The 23,081-nt window shown below is 50.9% G+C and overlaps 1 long non-coding RNA gene across 1 annotated transcript; it reads left to right on the forward strand.

Moving 5' to 3' along the window:
• The first annotated feature begins 2,034 nt into the window (after positions 1–2,034).
• On the forward strand, positions 2,035–13,244 carry LOC140216856 (uncharacterized). The gene is made up of 2 exons (XR_011893563.1): positions 2,035–2,242; positions 13,047–13,244. It is a non-coding gene; the product is annotated as an uncharacterized lncRNA (long non-coding RNA).
• Positions 13,245–23,081: the final 9,837 nt, after the last annotated feature.

Here is a 23,081-nt window from a genome sequence, read left to right on the forward strand (position 1 = left end):
ACCGAGAGCTACATTACGCGGTCCCAGCGGTTTTGGATCATTAATACACACAAAAATCACAATTCCCCTCGGCACTGCATACCCACGATTACACTAGTTCATCGGCCGCCGTCAGAGCGGCGTGCACGCCGTGACATGATCATAACAGCTGAAGACGGGAAAATAATCTCACCCGTAATTTTACCGCCGCTGATGCCTGGGTGGATTGATGGATGGATGTTATGAGCGCCCCCTTTGGAACGGGGCGGTGGGTTGCGTCACCAAGCTCTTGCTATAATACTGCCTAAGGTCCTACCTTACTTAAAAAAGAAAAAAAGAAAAAAAAAACACCATGAATGAAAATAACACCATGAATAACACCACAACCAAATATTCTGATCCCCTATTGCAAACTTTGCTTCCGAACGTCTCCGTTTTTTATCGTTTCCCTACTTTTCTTCCCCCACTCTTCCACTCGCCTCTTGCTAATCTCTATTGCGGACATGTTTACTTTTTCACTGCTCTCGCTGAACCCAAGGCCTTCAAGGAGGCCAGTGGTGCCTAAATCGACCGCTGGGCAGACGTCTTCACATTCTAATAAAAGATGCTCCATCGTTTCCCCAGCTTTACCGCAGCAAGCACCTGCTTCTTCCTTATTATATCTCGCTTTATAGGTGCGTGTTCTCAGGCATCCTGACCTCGCTTCGAAAAGTAATCAGCTTCCGTTTGAGTTATCATGAATTGTTTCTTTCCTGATTTAGCTTTTTCCTCTTAAGTAGTTACTCATGGCAGGCTTCTTTTCCATTGCCGTCACCGATGACATGATTTCAGCCTCTCTGCCTTTCCGCGGTGGAAGAATTCGACTAGTGCGGACGCTTTGACAACGGCTCCAGCTTTCAGCAATGCTCTCCAGTGGTTCTACCTGCGAAACCGGGCGAGTTATGCCTTAGTCGCCGTGGGACATCAAGAGGACTCTGCCGATACCAAATTTTCGTCGGTTGGAGGACTTTTCGCCGTTCTGCGAGTGTTTGAAACACGACGAGGGTAGACTTAGGCCTACTCCCGCGCATGTGGGACTTTGAATCCAGGATCGACCTTGTGGACGGAGAAGAGATTACTCAAGAAGAGGCATGCGACACGGCATGGAAGGCGGCGTACGGCCGCCAGCCCGGCAGGCGCAGGGAAGAATATTCTTCGACTCAAGACGGTGGAAATAGGAGTGGCGGACGGAGGGACGGCGGCCGCACCGCCGCTCCACGAGACGCGATACGACGCGTCACCGCTGCTTCGAGGCTGCCTCGACTGCCGAGGAGCACTATTCACGTCATTGTCAGACCGCGCGACGGCCTGAATGTCAACTACGTCAGCAAAATACGCTTTGAGCAAGCCTTGGCCATGGCGGCATCCTTGGCTCCGGCCGCAATCGAAGAGGACACGATGAATCCCAATGGAGTTCAGAACATTTTTGCTGTGTGTACTCCTCACGAAAAAAACACGGACGCGTACGCCCGAGCGCAGCAAATCAGGTTCGGTGAAGGCACGTTTGGGTTGGCGGCGTACCTGGCCCCGCCATAGAATACGTGTGGAGTAGTCATAAGAGGAGTCCACGTGGAAGTCAGCGAGGCTCAACTCAAAGCGAGAAATGCAAATCATGGGAATCCGGGTCCTTTGGAGGCCAGGCGGATCAAGAACACTACGGCGGTGGTGGTGCTCTTCGAGGGAATGAGGGTGCCAAACTACGTGGCATGCTGCGCGAGCATATTTCGCTGCACGCTCTACCGACGCCACACGGAAGTCTGCTACGGGTGCGGAGGACTGGGACACCGGGCTGACGTATGTCCCAACCTGGGAAGCAAGTGGTGTCGCACCTGCGGCAAACGATCGCCGGCGGAAAATTACCAGTGCGATCCGAAATGCACGCTGTGCGGTGGCCCGCACCCCACAGCGGCCGAAGAGTGTAGGGACAAATTTCAAGTTCCATATATCGTCAGAAGACGGCGGCAGCGGCGTCGACGCGCCGAATAGCTGCAGTTGGGAACGACGTCAACACGGCGGGCGGCAGGAGCCGCTCGTGTACGCTAGCTGTGCAGGAGCGCAGCACCGAGTGAAACCGCTCTCGCAAGCCAGCTGCGCGGAAGCGCGGCGCAATCAGGCAGCGCTCCAGATCAAGCGCTCGGTGTCCAGCATGAGTGTCCAGGAGGAGCCTGCCTGGGCGGATTGTGTCAAAGGGAAGACGAAGACGGAGCTACAGAGACCCACGGGGGTAAGGCGGTCGTCTTCGGCAGAGCATGGTAGTAGGTCGCACGTGGACGCATTACTTAAGGAAGTTAAGGAGCTTAGAGAGGAGGTACGCCGACTCAAAGCCGCCAAGGCAAACCCAAAGTCCATTGAAATAGAGGCGAACGGCCAGACGCCACAGGTAGTAGAACATATGCCCCGCGTACAACTCACAAAAGCAAAGCGTAACGCCCCCCTTCCTAACGACGAGAGCGACTCGGAAACGTCTGAGGGAGAGGTCCAGCAAAGAAAGATGTTGGAGGAACTACTCAGAATAAGTAGATAGAAACAGGAAAGCGTAAAGCTGTTGGTCGAAAGAGTGACGGTACTAGAAAAAAAGTCGGCGGTTAAGGCCAAAGCCAAGGTACGAGCGCAAAGCAAGGCAGTGAATCACTCCGAGGTTGCTCCGGGGGTGGAGCAAGGCATGTTAATGTAGCATCATGGCGGGCGATCACAAAGAGCTGGTAATATGGCACTCCAACTGCGCTAGTGTTCGAAGGCGCAAGGCTCGGCTACGGCAAGTTTTGGCGAATGAGGTGGAAAAACTGCAGATATTGTTATTACAGGAGGCACTATGTGACGACCCTACCCTCTCTGGCTTCAACACTGTGTCGGTCAGAAACCAGGGAGGCAGAGGTCTAGCTACGATGATTAAAAAAATCTAGCCTTTATTGAACATCCAATCCAATCGGGACGGGGTAAGATGGAGGCCCTTTTCGTGGAGGTTATACCACACGGGCGTCTCAAGCAGAGCGTCTTTGTGCGGAATGGCTAGAACCCTCTGTCGGACTAGAGACAGACGTTTAACTCCCTGCTTAGAAAGGCGACGTCGATAGCCAAACACTTTCCCCTGATAGTTGCCGGGTACTTTAACGCCCCTCATAATGCATAGGGCTTCTTCAGACAGACTGTAAGAGGAGAGAACCTGGCGAGGATTCTGGATGATCTCGCGTTTGTGGTAATCACGGACCCAGGCTTCCCCACTAGGCTGGGCATGTCAGTTGCGCGAGATACAACGCCTTATTTGGCATGTATGAGGAACGTAGGTAACGTGACGTGGGCCAATAAGCAGGAGAGCCTGGGCAGTGACCACGTCATAGTGGCGGTAACTTAAAGGGTGGACGCCCCACCGGCCAGGGTATTTCTAGTCACGGTCTTGGAGGAGTTCAGGAAACTTAGGAAGAAGCGAACGATCACATTTCCCTCGTTTGGCGAGGCTATCGACTCGCTCACGGAGGACGTAGAGATGGCTACTAAGGTAGTACAAACGGAAACGGAGGTCCTAAGAATGGATCCGCACCTAGCGCACCTGTGGGAGGCAAATCGGTCGTTCTGATGAGGTGGAAAACTGAAAGGTTAAATTCCAGGCTAAGGGAAAAGGTTGCGGAGCTTAATAGAGAGATCGAGAGATATTGCGCGGAGCTCAATAATCTACAATAGGACGAGGTCTGTGCGGCAGTAGATGGGTGCATGCGCTCAGGAGGGAAGTGGAACCTCCTCAAGCACCTCCTGGGTGACACGCAAACTTAGCAGAATCAAAGGCAAACACTCAGTAAAGTCATACACCGGTACAAACAGGAGGGAGATACTGAAGAGTCACTTTTGAATGCGATCGCGGATAGATACCTCCCCATAGGGCCGACGCAGGAAGAGGATTATCCGCAGGTCGGGTACGCGACAGTAGAGGAGCTGGACGCGCCATTCACAAAATCTGAGATCAGGGCGGTGCTCTACAATTTAAACAGCAGATCGGCTCCGGGTCCAGATAAAGTTTGTAACAGGCTATTACGAAACCTGGATGATAAGGTAGTGGAATTACTGAATAAGGAGGTTAACAGGGTATGGGAGACAGGACAGGTGCATGACGAATCCAGGTCGGCTATGGTGACACTTATCCCTAAACAGAAAACCCCTTCATTCGCACAACATGAGGCCCATATCACTAACCTCGTGCATAGGCAAGGTAGTGGAACACGCGATCTTGAGCAAGGTTTCCGGGTACATAGAGCGCAGATGCCCACATAATACGGTTGGTGTTCGGCCCAGCCTATCGACGCAGAACGTTGTGCTTATGCTAAGGAAGCAAATCTTTGATAGCGGCACCCGGGACGTGAGAGGGATTCTCGCCCTCCCTAAGGCGTTCGACACAGTGTTACATCGATACATTCTGGAGGCCGCGGCCGGAAAAGGCCTGGGAGTCAAATTCCAGGCCTTTGCGAGGTCTTTTGTCATGAATAGAGCTGCTACTATTCAGGTGGGGCAGATTCGGTTGAGCGTGTACGGATTGGGGCTCCGGGGTACCCCTCAGGAATCAGTAATCTCGCCATTGCTCTTCAATATAGTCATGAAGGGTCTATCAGAAAGGCTGGGCGGCCTCCAGGGCATAGGCCACGCACTTTACGCAGATGACATCACGATCTAGCGCCCAGGGGCTCCCTAGCAGAAATGGAGCAAGCTCTACAAGCGGCCTTGGACGAGACGGAGGCTTACCTCGCGGACACGAGTCTCAAGCTGTCTACGAGTAAATCGGAGCTGTTACTTTACAGAACCGCAAGGCAAATGGTTACGGGTCTGACACCCCTCAACCAGCTAGCCGTGGGACTATACGCGAATAATGGGCAGAAAATTCGTAGAGTCGACTCAGTTAAGATCCTAGGCCTGTTGCACTTCAGGGGCGATCCCACCGTAAGCAACCAGTTTGTTGCGCTTCAGGGGCGATCCCACCGTTAGCAACCAGTTTGTTGCGTTTGGAGGGCGATCCCACCGCTAGCAACCATTTTCTTGCGTGCTCCAGGGTAGCGTACCGTACTGCTTCCGAGAAGTAGCGACGCCTGCCTAACGAAGCTCGACCGACCTTACTTATTGGGTAGGGTAGCGTTGTCGGCGGGCTGCAGGCATCCGGTAGACCGTGGCGACCGAGCAAGGGCGAGACGACGATTTGCTAGTGCGAAACTTGCAGTTTATTCAAAGGTAGTTGAAAGAAAATAAGAAAAGCATGATGTATGAAGTATGAAGTCTCTCAAAAGTACATTTCGGAGCCCCTTAAATAGGCTCTCTACAATCGTATGGGCGGGATCTTGCTTCCGTCGATGACACGTGACAGGCACAGAGAGAGGGCCCCTCCTCCTGCATTACCGAGCACGGGAAGGAGAAGTCGATCCTCTTTTCGACGAATCCTGGGAGAAGATCGGGTGAATGGCCTCTTCGGCGCCGTGGGGTCCGGTTAAGAAGAGGGTAAGGGGATGACGTAGCACCCGCGGTGCCCGACCAAGTAGAGGGTAAGGGGATGACGTAGCGCCCGCGGTGCCCGACCAAGAAGAGGGTAAGGGGATGACGTAGCACCCGCAGTGCCCGACCAAGTAGAGGGTAAGGGGATGACGTATCGCCCGAATAGAGGGTAGGGGGATGACGTATGCCCTTGGTGTCCGACCATACCTAACAGACTCTCCGGCGGGGGAGGAAGATCCCGACGTGTAGGGGCCAGCAGCCGCTGTACGAGGGATCGGCGTTTCGGTATTAGGATTCCCCGTAGAGGTCACGAACCCTTCGTTCGTAGTAGGTTGATTCCGGGGAGTGGTCATCCGTCCTCGTGGCGCTCTTGTGACTTTTCTCCTTGGTCCGGTCCGGTGAAATTGGTCTTGCAAGCAGGTCTCCGCCTCCTGCGCGGGCAAGCAACCACCCCAGAACAGTGCCGGACCCACAACCAAAAAGCAGCGAGCACAAGGCCACTCTCCCCCAAAACACACCCGACTTTTAACAAAAGAAAACCCGCTAAACCTTTCCCATTTCCTACGCGCGTCCTCCCCCCCTCAACACTAAAAACAGCCATTTCATGAAAGCGTTAGGACGTGGCTATTAAAATCAGCTAACAATCGGCTTCACTTCGGAAAAACATATGAATGCACGAAAAATTGCCATGGAAACCCGGATGAGCATGAGGCTTTCGATACTCTAGGGGCAACGACTTATACCGTCGGCATTGCCGTTAAGCTGACCCTTCTTGTAGCGATATAGCAAGCTAGCTTCTGCACCGCCCAACTACACGAACCGCATGTTCCCAACCTATCGCAGTGGAGTACTTATCGCACGTATTGGTGCCACTGAACAGTCTGGCCATCTTCACAAGTACGTAATCACAAGCGCGCTAGCCTTGTGGTCACTATTGAGAACGCGTACTTGCGTCGTAGGCAAAATTTTCATTACGCCTACTCACGTTTCTTCCTTTAGTTCCTACAGGACACGTAGCTTAAACGAGTAACTAAACTTGCGTAATTTACGCACTCTGCAGAACCCTTAAAAAATTGCGTCTGCTAATAACTCGTTCTACGCACGCTCACTAAAGAAGTCAGAATACGGCTGCCCTCAACACACACGAGCAACCCAGTCATAATTCTGCTTCCTTCCGTCCACACAGGACACGCGCCAATGGAACTAAGAACGCTTCTCGGTGCAAATCATGCACCCACTGAAAACTTACGCGGTTAACCTTAGAAAATAAAAAACGCATAAAGAAAAGAAGGTTAACTAAAACACACACGCGTTACCATAGGCCTCTCAACGATAACCTTGACACTCAGGTTACTTACACACAAAAATTGAAAGCCTATCTACTTATTTATGAACACCTCGCGAGACTAAACTTTTACGTAAAAGGCATCTTTCCAATCTCGGAGCTTTTCGAATGAAAACAAACAAAGCTCATACCTTACATATTGAAAGAAATTCTTAGTCTCAAATCGTGAAAATTATCCGATGCTCAAAAGATAAAACAAAGCACTTCATTTCTACGGAAGCTCCCTTGGCCTCCCGTTTCAAACGTTTTTGACTGACTCATACTTTGAGCCGTACTCGAGGGGGTCGCGGACCGAAAGCTACGCTGGCTACGGAGGAACAACAAAAGGGCTGACTCACTTTCAGCTCCCGCAAGACGTTAGAGTCCCCTGCCAATTTGCGTCCTGGCGCCCCGCTTTCATCATGACCTCGATTGACCGCGTCGCTACTCCCCACCTGGTCTCGTCTTGCCACCTTGCGCTTCTTTTTACTGCACGCTGAGCTTCGAAAAGAACGACGGAACGATGAGGAATTTAACTGCCCCGTTCCCTTTTTCCGCGTCCGTGCAGAATATGCTTCTCGGTCCCCTTTTGACCGGGGGCTCGAACGTGTTTGATGCGTCAACATCGTCCGTGACGACCTCACCTTTCTTTTCGCTGCGCCCTGCCTTTTCGCGCCTGTTGCCGTCTTTGGCTTCGCTACTTTAGCCATCGCATTCCGATCCTTACGGCGCTTCTTTCTGCGGCGCTTTCTTTTTGAATTCTCCTTCATGTCGCCTTCTGGCTTCGCTACTTTAGTCACCGCATTCCGATCCTTACGGCGCTTTTTTCTGCGGCGCTTTCTCTTTGAATTCTCCTTCATATCGCCTTCTGGCGCCTCGTGCTGGCCGTTACACATCTCATCGGCCTGGATCGGTCTCTGGCCCGCACAGTCTGAGTGATTATCATTTAAATCGACTCTACCTTTGCCTCGACTGGCGGACAGCTCAACCGACTCTGGCACAATGCAGCAGGCTTTACTCGAGCTATGCAACTCGCACTCTTGCGAACTGCCCTCTAATGCATTGCCCAGCTCACGCTGTGCATCGACACCCAGCCCGTCGGTCTCGAGTGCTGTCTCACACGCACAGTCCGAATGATTCCTAATTAAATCATCCATCTCTAAGCTACCTAGACTGGCGGAGAGCCGCACCGATCCCTGAACAATGCAGTTGTCCTCTCGTGAACTACGGAGCTCGCCATCCCGAGAACTACTCTCAACTGCATCGTCCAGCTGGCACCTTACTTCGGCACGCAGGTCTGACTCGACATGGGTGCTCGTGTCTGTCAAGTCCGCAGTATTCTGTACCTCGCTAACGACCTCGCTATCATGAGATGCAACGCACACGCGCGGTAACTGTGCCAATTTGTTCGCAGCTGGCCTAGCTGTCTCTACAGTCTTCTGTTGGCACAGCACCTCGTCGCTCTCACTCTGGCCTTTAAAGGCCTCTATTGCCACTAAGGCATCGTTAGCAGCTAGCCCTTTCCGTTCGAGTATGACTGGGCCGCTAATCTCACAGGCAATACTTTTCTCGTCGGCTTTTGACGAAAGTCTGCTAGATACATTCTCATTCTTTTGCTCTGTACTGCCTACAGAATTTTCAGACAGGCGTTGTCTTTGTTCCTTTAACTGCTGAAAATATTGTATCTGCTTGTCCAATGCCGCTACCGCTTTCTCGTGCTTTTGCTTACGTTCTTCTCTAGCCTCACGTGCAGCGCTCGCGCTCGCGCTCTTCTTTTTCCTCTAGGCGCTTACGCTCTTCTTTTTACTCTAGGCGCTTACGCTCTTCCTATTTCTCTTTATTGCTCTCTAGGCATTCCGTCAGTTCCTCGTCGTCTGCCCCGGTCGCTTCGATCGCCTCAATGATCTCCGGTTTTCTCTTTGATTCCGCAATTTGGAGGCCCAATTCTTTGGCCAAGCTCAACAATTCCGGCTTCTTTATTGCCTTCAAGTTCATGGCTGTCCTTAGTGCTGCTAAACGTTCACTCTATACAACCTTGACGTACTCAAACTTCCGTCAACGGTTTAAAGAAAAATCACTGCTATGTACTTTTCAAAGAATACGTAAAAGCCAAGTGATATCTCAGTGAAGAAAAGCCGTGCACTCACCATATGCAGTCATGATCCAGACACCTTCTTTACGAACGTTGTTGCCAGGACGAAGAGGCTACGATCTCGTAGTTGTCGTCCAAGTTGGGGTCTCCAGGATTCGGTATCCCAATCGCTGCCAGCCAGTTTGTTGCACTTCAGGGGCGATCCCACCGTTAGCAACCAGTTTGTTGCGTTTGGAGGGCGATCCCACTGCTAGCAACCATTTTCTTGCGTGCTCCAGGGTAGCGTACCGTACTGCTTCCGAGAAGTAGCGACGCCTGCCTAACGAAGCTCGACCGACCTTACTTATTGGGTAGCGTAGCGTTGTCGGTGGGCTGCAGGCATCCGGTAGACCATGGCGACCGAGCAAGGGCGAGACGACGATTTGCTAGTGCGAAACTTGCACTGTTTATTCAAAGGTAGTTGAAAGAAAATAAGAAAAGCATGATGTATGAAGTATGAAGTCTCTCAAAAGTACATTTCGGAGCCCCTTAAATAGGCTCTCTACAATCGTGTGGGCGGGATCTTGCTTCCGTCGATGACACGTGACAGGCACTCCTGCATTACCGAGCACGGGAAGGAGAAGTCGATCCTCTTTTCGACGAATCCTGGGAGAAGATCGCGTGAATGACCTCTTCAGTGCCGTGGGCTCCGGCCAAGAAGAGGGTACCGCGGATGGGCACCGCGGATGACGTAGCATCCGCGGTGCCCGACCAAGTAGAGGGTAAGGGGATGACGTATCGCCCGAATAGAGGGTAGGGGGATGACGTATGGCCCTTGGCGTCCGACCATACCTAACAGACTCTCCGGCGGGGGTGGAAGATCCCGACGTGTAGGGGCCAGCAGCCGCTGTACGAGGGATCGGCGTTTCTGTATTAGGATTCCCCGTAGAGGTCACGAACCCTTCGTTCGTTCGTTCGTAGCAGGTAGATTCCGGGGAGTGGTCATCCGTCCTCGTGGCGCTCTTGTGACTTTTCTCCTTGGTCCGGTCTGGTGAAATTGGTCTTGCAAGCAGGCCTCCGTCTCCTGCGTGGGCAAGCAACCACCCCAGAACAGTGCCGGACCCACAACCGAAAAGCAGCGAGCAAAAGGCCACTCTCCCCCAAGACACACCCGGCTTTTAACGAAAGAAAACCCGCTAAACCTTTCCCATTTCCTACGCGCGTCCTCCCCCCCCTCAACACTAAAAACAGCCATTTCTTGAAAGCATTAAGACGTGGCTATTAAAATGAGCTAACAATCGGCTTCACTTCGGAAAAACATATGAATGCACGAAAAAATGCCATGGAAACCCGGATGAGCATGAGGCTTTCGATACTCTAGGGGCAACGACTTAAACCGTCGGCATTGCCGTTAAGCTGACCCTTCTTGTAGTGATGTAGCAAGCTAGCTTCTGCACCGCCCAACTACACGAACCGCATGTTCCCAACCTATCGCAGTGGCGTACTTATCGCACGTATTGGTGCCACTGAACAGTCTGGCCATCTTCACAAGTACGTAATCACAAGCGCGCTAGATTTGTGGTCACTATTCAGAACGCGTACTTGCGTCGTAGGCAAACTTTTCATTACGCCTACTTATGTTTCTTCCTTTAGTCCCTACCGGACACGTAGCTTAAACGAGTAACTAAACTTGCGTAATTTACGCACTCTGCAGAACCCTTAAAAAAATTGCGTCTGCTAATAACCTAACCTAACAACCTACTCATAGACGTGAGGGGGTGTTGCGGCTAATCGCTAGGGTGTCCAACCGAAAGAAGGGGTTTGGTAAAGGCAACCTCCTTGCGATGTACAACGCGTTTCTCATGAGCCATATTCACTATGTGGTGTCAGCTCTAGCATGGACAGAAACGGAAAAGGCCAAATTAAATACCCTCATGCGCAAGAGCATTAAGAAAGTGCTACGCTTGCCTATTGTCACGAGCTCCGACAAGCTGGATCAACTCGGGATGCACAATAGCATAGACGAGATCATAGAAGCACAGGTCACTGCCCAGGTGGTTAGGCTATCGTCGACCAAAGCTGGCAGGCGAATTCTCGACGAGGTTGGCATGGCTCCTACGATAACGGAGGACAGGCGCATAACATTGACACGAGAAACGAGGGCGAACTACCTGGTGAGGCCCTTCCCGCGAAACGTACATCCACAGCATAACGAGGGTAGACGTAAAGCCCGTGCACGAGCCATCTTGAAGAAAGTTTAAGAGATGATAGAGATTGCGCGGTCTTTGTCGGTGCGGCGCAGTACGGAACAGGAGAGTGTTCGCGTTGTTGGTTGTACACAGGCGGAGGGTGCTTCGCCTCTCGGCCTCGGTCAGAGCGGCCACCGCGAGTATAGAGAACAAATTGCGGTGGCGCTGGCTTTGTGTGACCCAGAGCGTCCCTACGTTTTCGACTCGAGATACTTAAAGGGACACTAAAGGTTACCAGAAAGTCAAGTTAAAGTGATAAATCAATGTTCTAGAACGTCTAAGACGTCAATATAAACGCGAACAGAGCTTTAGTAACCGAGAAATTGAGGTAAACGCACGACACGATTTGAGACCCCGCAGCGAGATTCCGGTACTAGCCCGATGACGAAAGCACTCCTCATCATAATTTATATCAGTGGTACTCAACTACCCGTATTAAAAATATCATTTCATTAGATTATAAGACGGAAGAAAATGCTACTTGTCTACTTCTGTTCGATTCTAAGAAAAAAAAGTAACATTTTGACGTTACCCTTGAGTAGTATGGGTGATCGAAAGGTTTCGTTTTCGCTCGACTCTGCGCGCTCGACTTTGCGCCGCGCGCGCTTTGGAGTTTCAGTTGTTTCTTTATCGCGTCGTGCTGCGGTGGTCCTGCTGGCTCGCGAAACTTGCATTTGGAACAAGCAGCGAGAATGCCACGCCCATGTGATGTCGTGGGATGCGCGAACTGTCCGCGGAACTTGGCCAAGGGCAGTTGCAGCGGCGAATCCAACGTTACTTATCACTGTGTGCCAACGAGCGAACCTCTCCGTTCGAAGTGGTTAAGTGCCGTACCTCTGCCACAGCGCGCTGGAAAAGAGCCGAAAAATCACGTACTGTGCTCGCTGCACTTTCGTCCAGAGAATTACAAGTTCAACGCCGACTTACTGATGTCACGTGAAGTGCCTTTCAAAGCAGGCCGTCGTCGTAGTAGTACGCAACGACGCCGGCAGCCCGAGCCCTCAACAGCTGGTAACGTTCATCAGTGCTTAAATCGCTGAACTCGAGCCCAGCATCGCGAGCTAATGTATCGTTGTGAGGGTCATCCATTGCAACGAGCGTCGAAGTTGGCGTCATAAAATAAAGAACCAGCTTATCGTCGTGCGCTTTTCCTTCCGCTAGCCACCACAGCTCCGCTTTCGCGCTGCTGTCGGCTCTGTCTTGGCTCTGTTTCTGGCCACGCGTTTGCGTTTTGTGCAGAACATCCGTAGCGCCGTCTGCGGAAGCCGTTTTACTCACCGACGGCGCAACGTCGCTATGAGACCATGACGTCAATATCCTCGATCGTAGGGCGGGTGATTTGAACGGCGCTAGAGTTACGCGGACGCTTCAGAACGCATTTTTTCTTAAAATAAGTCGCTTCTTCGCACGAAACAAACGTTTAGAGGTTTCTGGGATGGTATTTCAACAGTCCACGTTGACTTAATATTAACCTTTAGTGTTCCTTTAATCAGAGCTTTCGAATCGTGTAACCTCGCTCGAGAAGTGGCTTCTGTTCCAGAGAAAAGGGCTTGCCCCGGTTCTCATTATATCCCGTGGTTCCTCGCAAACATGGGGACGAACGTTCTCGAGGTCTTCCCAAACCTCAACGAGCTGGCCCACGGCCTTGCGCGAGAACTTACGCGCCGCGATGGTCTGGAGGCTTCGAAGAGGCATGAAGGGACTGAGCAGAACGATCCACTCCTCACATTGAATGAAATTACTAAATATTACAAAATTCGGAGAGTTTATCCTCTGACTCACTCGAAGCTCAGTAGAGGTCAGTAAGCTACTCTTAGAATGTTGCAGACGCGAGTTGTCCCGACTGCAATGAAACCTTTTGCTCTATCACTCACATACTCTGGCGATGTCCCGCATTGCCTAACGACTTTCTCTCCAGCGAAGCCGAATGGGAGGTGGCCATCAGAAGCACTGTACTCCAAAAGCAAGCCCAGGCTATCCAGAGGGCCCGTGAAAGGGTGAAGCGTCACGGCGTTCTGTCCTCTACGCGGGCGCGGCCAGCGGCTACAAAGGCCTCCCGTTAGGAGGACCCGACAGTAGCTCCTCAGGATTAAATAGAGTTCGTTGTCTGTCTGTCTGTCTGTCTGTTTGTCTAACTTTTTGCTTGACGTTTTTTGTTGTTGTGTTGCCCACCCTACAGGCCACATACTTGCTGGTAAGCTTCCTAGTTCTTTTCCTCCACTGTGAATCAATGTTTCTCCTGTACAGATACCTCAACACTCTCCCAGCCCAATTTCCTTCTTCCATATTCCTCACTCGTTCTTCAATGGCGCTGCCCCCTGGGGCAGCGCCAACGCCTCCTGGGGGCCGGCGCCGAAAGCAACCAGGTTTTCGGTGGTAGGATGGATGGTGACGGCGTAGCGTGGTACATATGTACTTAAATCCAGGCTGTGAATCGAGCTATAGTACAACAGCTGCATTTGCTGCTGGTTATGTAACCATTACCTTATTTCAATTATTATTAAATAATTGATTTATGTAACTCAAGTTATTACACTGTGCTTGTAGCAATCAGTGGCACAGTTTTCAAAATGTCAACATGGAAGAGAAGCTTAAGTTCTTCCAACCAGTTTGCCTAAGGGGTGTTCTAGATTGTTACGTGTGGAAAAACACAGGCGAAAGAGGCTATTTACACTGGAGCCAGACAGCCAGGCCGACACTCGCTCGCACCAAGGCACAGGCCAAATTCATCGTCGTTCTCGCGGCGGCTCGTCTCTTGCGCGTCTCTCGATAATATCGTAATACTGCCCCCCCCTCCCCCCCCCCCCCTGTTGGCAAAAGCGCCGTCACGGTGCTGTTGAATATCCAAGGCGCGTGGAGGGTTGTAGGGCTTGAGTGAGTCGGGCGACGGGGACAATATCACTGGTGGTAACAGCGGAGGACGTAGTGGGTGTGGTTAGAACGCTTTCATAGGTGACATTGGTCATGCGATGGTGACGAAATCAACACGAGCGTGCCGGGCACAAAATGGGCATCACGGTGACGGAGGTCGCAGCGTTGCTTTTGTTTGTCTTGAGACACTTGTAGACAAGCGCGCGCAGCTTGGCGAGTATGGTCAGCACGGGCGATTCCATCACGCGCATAATCGCTAGTTGAAGCTGCGGTTCTCTGCCATACAAGAGGTGAAACGGGGAAAAGCCAGCAGTTTCGAGACGGGAAGGGTTGTACGCAAAGGTAATGTAAGGTAGAGCCAGGTCCCAGTCACGGTGGTCGTCTGAAACGTACTTCGATAGAATGTCTGTAAGGGTGCGGTTCAAACGCTCCGTGAGGCCATTCGTTTGAGGGTGGTAGGCGGTGGTATATTTGTGCTGTATTGAGCAGGCACGCATGATGTCTTCAATGATTTTGGCCAAGAACGTGATGCAATGGTCTGTTAGCAATTGACACGGAGCACCATGCATCAAAATGATATCTGTAGGAGGAAGTCCGCCACATCAGTTGCGCAACTTGTCGGAAGGGCCCGGGTTACAGCGTAGCGGGTCGCGTAGTCCGCCGCGACTGCAACCCACTTCTTTCCTGATGTACATTTCGGAAATGGGCCGAGAAGGTATAAGCCAACACGATGGAAGGGCTCGGCCGGGATGTCGAGCGGCTGCAGGTAACTAGCGGGGAGCTGGGAAGGCTTTTTGCGTCGTTGGGTCCAGGGCAAAGTTCACAAGCGTCCAGGGCAAAGTTCACAAGCAGCGACGTAACGTCGAACGGGCAAGGCCCGGCCAAAAAAAAAAAAATCGGCGACGTACATGGTCATAGGTTCGAGATACGCGGAGGTGTGCGGCTGTTGGTGCGTCGTGAAGCTCTTCAAGAATGGTTGAGTGGAGGGGTTTAGGTATGTCGAGTAGGAACTCAGAGCCGTCCGGATAAAGGTTACGACGGTACTGAGTGCCGTCGCGGAGGACGAATAGGCGTAGAGTAGCATCAGCCGGAGAGTGTTCAAAACGGCTGATGAGTGCGCTGATGTAGGCGTCACGACGTTGCTCGTAAGGGAAATGGAGCAGCTGGGACATAGAGAATACGCAAGCAGCACTGGCAATATTGGAGGCACTGGCAATATTGGAATACGCTGACAGCTCGTAACGCGACAAGCTGTCAGCGTCTTGGTGCAGGAGGCTAGATTTGTACACGACGGAATATGAAAATCCTGTAGGAAATGCAGTCAAGAGTTCGACAAAAGTTCGTCTTGTCAGGTAACATGATGATGAAGAAATTGCGGTCACTGACCAAGTGAAAGTGAAAATAACAGAGGCGTTTCGGGACGCGTACGGGTGCCTTGATCATACTAAAAGCCGATGACGCGACTCTTGTTAGAATCTATATTTATTCAAACTACGGACAACAGTATTAACAGGACTGATGGAAATCTGCCTGCCAACTACACCAGTTCTGTACGTCACATTTTGGCATAAAAGCGACTTGTGGCTCTTGCCCGCTTTTAGTGTGATCAAGGAACCCATACGGGTCTCGAAACGTCTTTGTGTTATTTTCACTTTGATTTGGTCAGTGACCGCAATTTCCTCATCATGAAAATTCTTGTAACTCATTCTTGAAGCCAATGGACCAAGCCAGCCTGTAGGATCCTTTAGCGATGAGAGCGAGCAGAGAGCGTGATGGTCAGTGACTACGGAAAAAGGGCGATCGTAAAGGTAAGGACGGGGACGGAACTTCGCAACCACCCAGCCAACAGCAAGGCATTCTCGTTCCGTAGTGAAATAGTTGCACTCCGATGGTGCTAGGAGGCGGCTAGAATAAGCAATAACGCGATCTTGGCCACGCAAACGCTGGGCTAAGACGACGGCACCTACGCTATGACCGCTGGCATCTGTACGCAATTCTGTAGGGGCATCAAGGTCGAAGTGGGCGAGAATGGGCGGTGAGGTTTGAAGAATGACGAGAGAGAAGGCGGCGGCTTCTGAACTACCCCATGAGAATTGCACGCCATTCTTCAAAAGGTTAGTGAAGGGTCCAGCAACTGCCGCAAGATCTTAAAAAAAAAAAACGATGAAACGATAGTCCTACAAAACTTCGAACGTCTGCCACTGTTTTCGGAACCAGGAAGCCTTGGACAACGCGAGTTTTGTCGGGATCACGCTGTACTCCGCTGGCCCAGAAGAATAATTTGGCGGTTGCCAAAAGGACATTTGGACCAGTAAGTAGCAGCTTCGCCTTTCGAAATACATCTAGTATAGTTATTAGACGCTCAAGGTGAGTGTCGAACGTTGGCGAGAAGACGATTCCGTCGTCGAGGTAGCAGATGCATGTGGACCATTTGAAACCTTGGAGCAAGGGCTCCATCATACGATCAAAGGTGGCAGGGGTGTTGCATAATCCAAGCGGCATTACTTTAGATTGGTATAGGCCACCAGGTGTCATGAACGCGGTTTATCTCGGTCCATATCGTCAACAGCAATCTGCTGGTATCCAGAACGAAGATCAATAGAAGAGAAATAGCTGGAACTATGGAGGCAGTCAAGGGCATCGTCTATACGCGGGAGCGGGTAGACGTCCTTATTAGTAATGTTGAGATGACGGTAGTCCACACAGAAGCGCAATGTGTCGTCCTTCTTCTTAACCATTAAGCGAAAATGAGACATCCACCCAATCGTAGCAATTGCTACACAGGAAACCTATACGGGTTCCTCGAAAGAAAAGCGTCGCAGTTGAAGAAAAATTCGTCCTGGTCCGGCACTCGAACCCGGGACCACCGCCTTTCCGGGGCAGCCGCTCTACCATTTGAGCTAACCAGGCGGCTAGCAGATGGCAGAGCGAAGTCGATTTTTTCAACAACTCGAAGCAAAGGCAAGTGTTTGACATAATAGTTCTTCTTCTTAACAAACTCCACAGGTGACGCCGGCCCGGAGACTCGAAGCTCAATAATGTTTTTATATAGCATTTTGTTCACTACACTTTGAATTACTCGTCGTTCCGATGCTGAAACTCAATATGGTCGTCGGTGAATAGGCGTAGCATCGCCAATAAGAATCCAATGCTTGACCGCGAGCGTCTGGCCTAAGGGGCGATCGTCGAAGTCAAAAATATCTCGGTAGGATGACAATACTTGACAAAGGTGTTCAGCCTCCGCAGAGCACAGGTCCGTCGCAGCCATGTTCTTTATGTTGGGGTCGGCGCCCGAGGTTAGCGTAAGGGGCCTGGTAAGCTCGCAAGAACCACCTGCTGATAACGCTGCCACGTGATGGTCGCCGAGACAATCAATGTTAGCAAGGCAAATACGTTAAGGTAGAATTCGCTTTGCCAATCCAAAGTTAAACATTGGCATGTGAGTGCTGTTCGCAGCAGTAGTAAGTATACTGTGGGGCACGGTAACGTCATACTGTAGTGGAATTTCGGGCAGAGGAGTGACGAGGTACTTGCCAACAGGAACTGGTGGGGAAGACAACACTTCAATATAGGCTGTTGACTTTGGCGGCAGGCGAAGAAAGCCGGTGGCGCGTAAGCGGCACTAGGGTAAGCCAGAAGGTTCTGCGAGAATCGACAACTGAAAGGCTAAGGTACTGGCAGAGCAGTCAATAAGAGCGGAATGCGTGGAGAGAAAGTCGAGGCGGAAAATTAGGTCGTGGGGGCAATGAGGAATCACGGTGAAAGGACAGGAGTGTGGCGGCCGGTGATGCTGACGCGCGCCGTACACATGCCGATGATAGGCACAGTACCGCCATCCGCAACGTTGACGACGCTTGCGGACGCTGGGATGAGGAGCTTTTTGAGTCGTCGTCGGAAAGCAGAACTCATAATAGAAAGGTGTGTGCCTGTATCGATGAGCGCAGTGACAGGATAGCAGTAAACGTCAACGTGAAGAAGGTTTTGGTTCGAAGGTAACGTGAGCAGAGGATTTCAGGGCAGGGTCGACAACTCAGCTTCACCTTTAGAAGCTGCAGTGCCTAGTTTTCCGGCTTGATCCAGGAGGCGATAGGCGGCGAAGAGAAGCGACGAGGTTGGGGTGAACGAGACTGATCGCGTCGAGGTGAAGGCGAGCGGCTGTAGCGAAGGTTCGGAACAGGGGCATCAGCGGCAGTGGGTTCATGGTGGGTGGCATAGGAAACAGAAGGTCCAAAGGGGCGGGAATAGGCGGTGGCGTATGTCCGAGGAGGTGGTGGCCATCGGTCGAGGCAGTGACAAGCGACGTGGCCGATGCGACAGCAGCGGAAGCAGATCGGCTTGTCATCAGGGGCACGCCATTCGGTCGGGTTGCGGCTAGATGTGGCAGAAACGGACTGACGGGGCGAGGAGGGCTGCTAGAGAACTGGGGAACGCTGGGTTGAGACGTTGAACACACGGAGTTGAGACCCATGATAACAAATTCCTATCTGACGACGGCCTGAATCATCGCAATCGTGGTTCCTGGCGGATAGGGAGGCGTCGCGGAGAAAGCTGGCGAACAGGTGGCCTCGAGCTCGCAGCGAACAATACGGGTTACGTCGTCACAAGTGCCGGTCTTGCGCGGTCGACCCTCACATGTCGACGTAGCAGCAGTGTTGGGTAGCCGCGTGATGTGGTGTGTGATACCGCGGCTCTTAGCTCGTTCGTTGCCCAGCATCGAGACCCTCGTATGTTCTCTGGTCTGGAGGGACAGGACGTTGACGAATGAATCAAGCTCTATGAAGACGCCAGTGCTAATAACAGGTGGGGCTCAACGATTATGTCAACTTTTATCTGGGTGGCACCCCACGCGTGTGGCACCAAACGCATGACGGCGAGATAGCCAGTTCGGACAGTTTATAATAAAAGCTACGGGAACTGTTCGACGACCTCATTGGCCGCAAGGTTGCCGCGAGGAAGGCTCTTGCGTCTTGTGTTCAGACACCTACAAAGCCGTTCCTTTCATACATCCTCGACAGCACGAGCACGAATCACGCTGTGTGTAAATTGGGAGCCAATGTCGCTGTGCGGACTGCAAGAGCAAATGCTTACTTCGAGAGAGAGAAAGGAAAAAGGAAAGACAGGGAGGTTAACCAGAGATTATCTCCGGTTGGCTACCCTGTACTGGGGGAGGGGCAAGGGGTTGCGATAGGTGAGAGAGAGAAGGAATAATAAAAAAAAACTACACACACACGCACGTACACACAAACTGTTTCTGTGGGCACTGTCACGTAGCCCGCAAAGGCGTTCCTAGTGTTATGCAGTACTTCGAGAGACTGCTTACCAATGCAACTGACCTGGCCGCCATATTCGAAAAGCATAACACGGCGACCGTAACCAAGTAAGATAACAGTGAAATTAAACAGCAATCAATCAACGCATGAGGTTCAGAGAATACATTATACATTGGCTACGAACCACATGGCAACAGTGGGCATTCACATACACGGGTCTCTTAGGATACATTCAGCCGCCTACTTACAGGCATAATGCTTGACTTCGTCGCATGTGGTGGTCTGGTAACGAGCGACAACCAGCAGTACAAACAGATTGAACAGAGCGTCGCACCTGTTTGAACCGACAGTTGCCGTTGAAGATGAGCAGCTTCCATTACGAAGCAATCAGGTGACGCAGGCATCTGCTGCCGCAACCAAGACAGCGAAATGGACTATGCGGCATTTTAGCGTGAACTCCTTTCCAACCTGCACGTTTATTTTCTGTCGAGGGCCTGTAATGTGTAGCTCACATTTGGTGTCCCACTTTGTCTCAATATGGAGAAGTCGCTTTCGTGGGCATCACCTTCGGCAGCCCTTTTTGCCGGCCTTTCCACCCATACGGCTATCAACTTCATACACTTCGAACCATGTAAGCACATATGCTGGTCTCAGTTTTGAGCAAATCATGGCCGAGGTAGGCCACAAGCACAATTTGCCCATGGATGCAGCAGGAAAGAACGAACGGGAGCACCAGTTACGGTGCGTGTATACTGGGAGTCTATGTCGCTGTGCGGACTGCAAGAGCAAATGCTTACCACGAGAGACTGCTTACCACTGCAACTGACCAGGCCCCCACATTCGAGAAATGTAACACAGCGACCACAACCAAGTGGGGCAGCAAAACCAGATTCTGCAATCAATCATTCAGTGTAGCTTGCGCAAAGACCCAGGCTATCGAGGAAGAAGAGCAATCATCAGCGAGACTAGGAATATGGAAAATGAGAAAGCTTGCATTCAAGAGAGAAACCACTCTGCTCTGCAAGCATTGAAGGCCAAAAACATCAAGAAAAGTAAAATGGTGCATATCACACGGTGCGTAGGTTAATGCAAGACACATGTCGATGCTGCATCAACTATTTCAGGAGAGGAATTGTGCATGATAGAAGTTACTGCTACAGATATGTTATGCTACTAGGCAGTAACTGGTATTAAGTATCAGCGAAGAATCGGTTGACCTTTATGTTTGGATGAGGATGAATGACCTCTAACGAGAATGGGCAATGAAAAAGCTTGCATTTGTAGAAGAAAAATTACATTTGGCACAAATGGAATTGACATGGCCAGGAAGCTGATTAAGGGCAAACTGACGGAACTATTTCGGACAGCGTCGTCCGTGCTTGATCAGAAGTTGCAGGTGCATCTGAAGACGAAGAATTTCTAGAAAGTCCTTTTTGAGTTACCTGGATGACTCAGCCAATTTGTCCGCGCTGGTGGAATGGTGGCTGAAGCTCTTTTCAGTCTTGACACAGTGCTCTGCAGACTTGATATATCATGCAAATTCTTCTGCATGCGCTTCTTTGTTAGTGGTGTAAAAGCCTTGCAAATTCGTCTCCAGCCCCTTTCTGTTAATGTAGATAGGAGCTCCTATGATGACCAAGATATGCTTGGCATAGACTCTGTAGGGGCAGAACGGTGACACAGTAGATACAGAACAGATTAGCCAAACTGATATGTGTTTTCTTTTATATTCGAACCAATTATACTGAACCATAAATATGAACAAAATTCATTTCTGCAGCAAACAAATGACATGTATCTCTAGACTAGCACGCCAATACAGAATATATCAGGCATATTTATTCCTGAACCACGTGTTGTTTACCTTGTAGTAGCAGCCAATGTCCACACAATGGCCTTGTTGTAGCAGGCAGCAGCTTCTGTTTAGTGCGTGGAGTGTATTGCTTTATACTGGTGCCATCCTCATTATTGCATTTCTGGAACAGAAATGTTGACTCAATCAGAAATTGAAAAAGCACAATTTTGCAGTATGAAATGCAAAAAGGTGTGACATATATATCGTCATTGTTTGCGACTACAGAACACATGCAAATGTACCCTGTCTGTTCTAGGGTGCGTAAGCAGCATGTTAAATAAATGTTGATATTGTCCATAAAATTGATGTCGGCCTAACTACAATGCATGTCAACAGCTGAAGTATTATTAAAATCACAAATGAGAACATTTGTGCGCTCATTTGTACACTAGAAGAGATCACACTGCTGGTTCCACAAGCAAATGCATGAAAGTCATGAAGCTATAGGAACAGATGCATTATTTTTCTGCACGAACGTGATGGACCACTTCACTACTGCAAGAATAAATGCCCTGAGGTAAACCAAACTGAACAGCAAGAACATTTGGAGCCAACAAGTACGAAATATGGGTGAATAATTATAATGCTTGCCAACTGTTTAATATATAGATTAAATTATGCACTTTCACTTCATTTCAGAAAAGCATTATTCGGTTTTGTAGACGAAAGAAGTTGCGGGCGGACTCGAAAAACAGTTTTATATGTATAGTGATTAGGCTATTCAGTCACCTATGGCCACGGCTACAATGAGATGAAAAATGCGACGCGCGTTCCGATATCGCTTTCTCTTTCTTGATTATGTCTGTATAACGACAGCCTCGCAAGTAAAGGTTTATTTAGGAAACAGCAACGGAGGATCCTGACTGCCCCTATGTAATGCAGGATCTAGTTCGTTAACGTGTCACCGCCTGTAAGTTAATGAGACGAACATTATATAACGTTTCAAGGAGCGGTGTTAAACGACCAACCGTTATTGCCGTTGTCAGTCGCAGCAGAATCCAGCTCCCGTTTCGATGCAGCCGTGTTCCAAATGGCTCACGACCGAAACCTAGCTTTTGGTCTTACATGTACGCTTGCAAACACGTCACTTCACCGCAAGTTAAATAACGCGAGACATAGAAGCGCAATGTACTAGTTCTAGCAACAAAGAAGCAACCAGTCTAATATAGTCCGACGTAACGCGCGCGCGCGCGCGCGCTGGCGCACGCTACGTTACGTTGGCGACGCACTGCAGCGCCGACATAACCGGCGGCTGCCAGCGTGCCCCGACGAGCTCGGCGCAACTTTGGCTCCTGCTCCATTCGCGCGCCGGCGCCGCCAGCCGCGTCGACCCACAATGCATTGCGCGCGAAGAAAAAGGTGCCAACACACGGAGGAAGGAAACTAAGGAGAGGCCCTGACGTCACTCTTTGTGAAGCAAAAGTGAAGCCGGAATTTGGCGTTGCTCATGGCGATGCTCCGCCTTTTGGGCCACCCTCCTCGCTTGTTTACATCTTTCGCGAAACCACGCCGCGTTGCGCGTGGTGTCGCGCGCTCGCGCAACATCTGGCAGAGCACGGTGCAGGTAACACAGCGCAACAAGACACGGTGACTAACGCAAACCCGCCCACTCAGCGCCTTTGCCGCGGCGTGAAACCTACCAGAGCAACACGTGTGAGCGCTCAAAACCATAACAACGCCGCCATTGTGGCCCAAAAGGCGTGGCCATACAACAGAAAAAATAAAAAAGCAGCAAAAAAATGAGAACCTACCACGTCATTTCCGCCACACTTTTCTCCTAGCGCGCGGAGGGGGTAGGGCCTCTCCTTAGTTTCCTTCCTCCGTGTGCCAACACAACTCGGCAGACGGCTTTTGCGGACGGCGCGCGACTTGGCGAATGCTCTGCGCATGCTCCGAAGATAGCAGTAGACGGCGCGCGCGTTGAAGTATAGAGGGGATGGCATCTCGGCTGGCGCAG

This window comes from Dermacentor andersoni, chromosome 3 (genome assembly GCF_023375885.2).
Source record: "Dermacentor andersoni chromosome 3, qqDerAnde1_hic_scaffold, whole genome shotgun sequence".
Classification (NCBI taxonomy): domain Eukaryota; kingdom Metazoa; phylum Arthropoda; class Arachnida; order Ixodida; family Ixodidae; genus Dermacentor; species Dermacentor andersoni.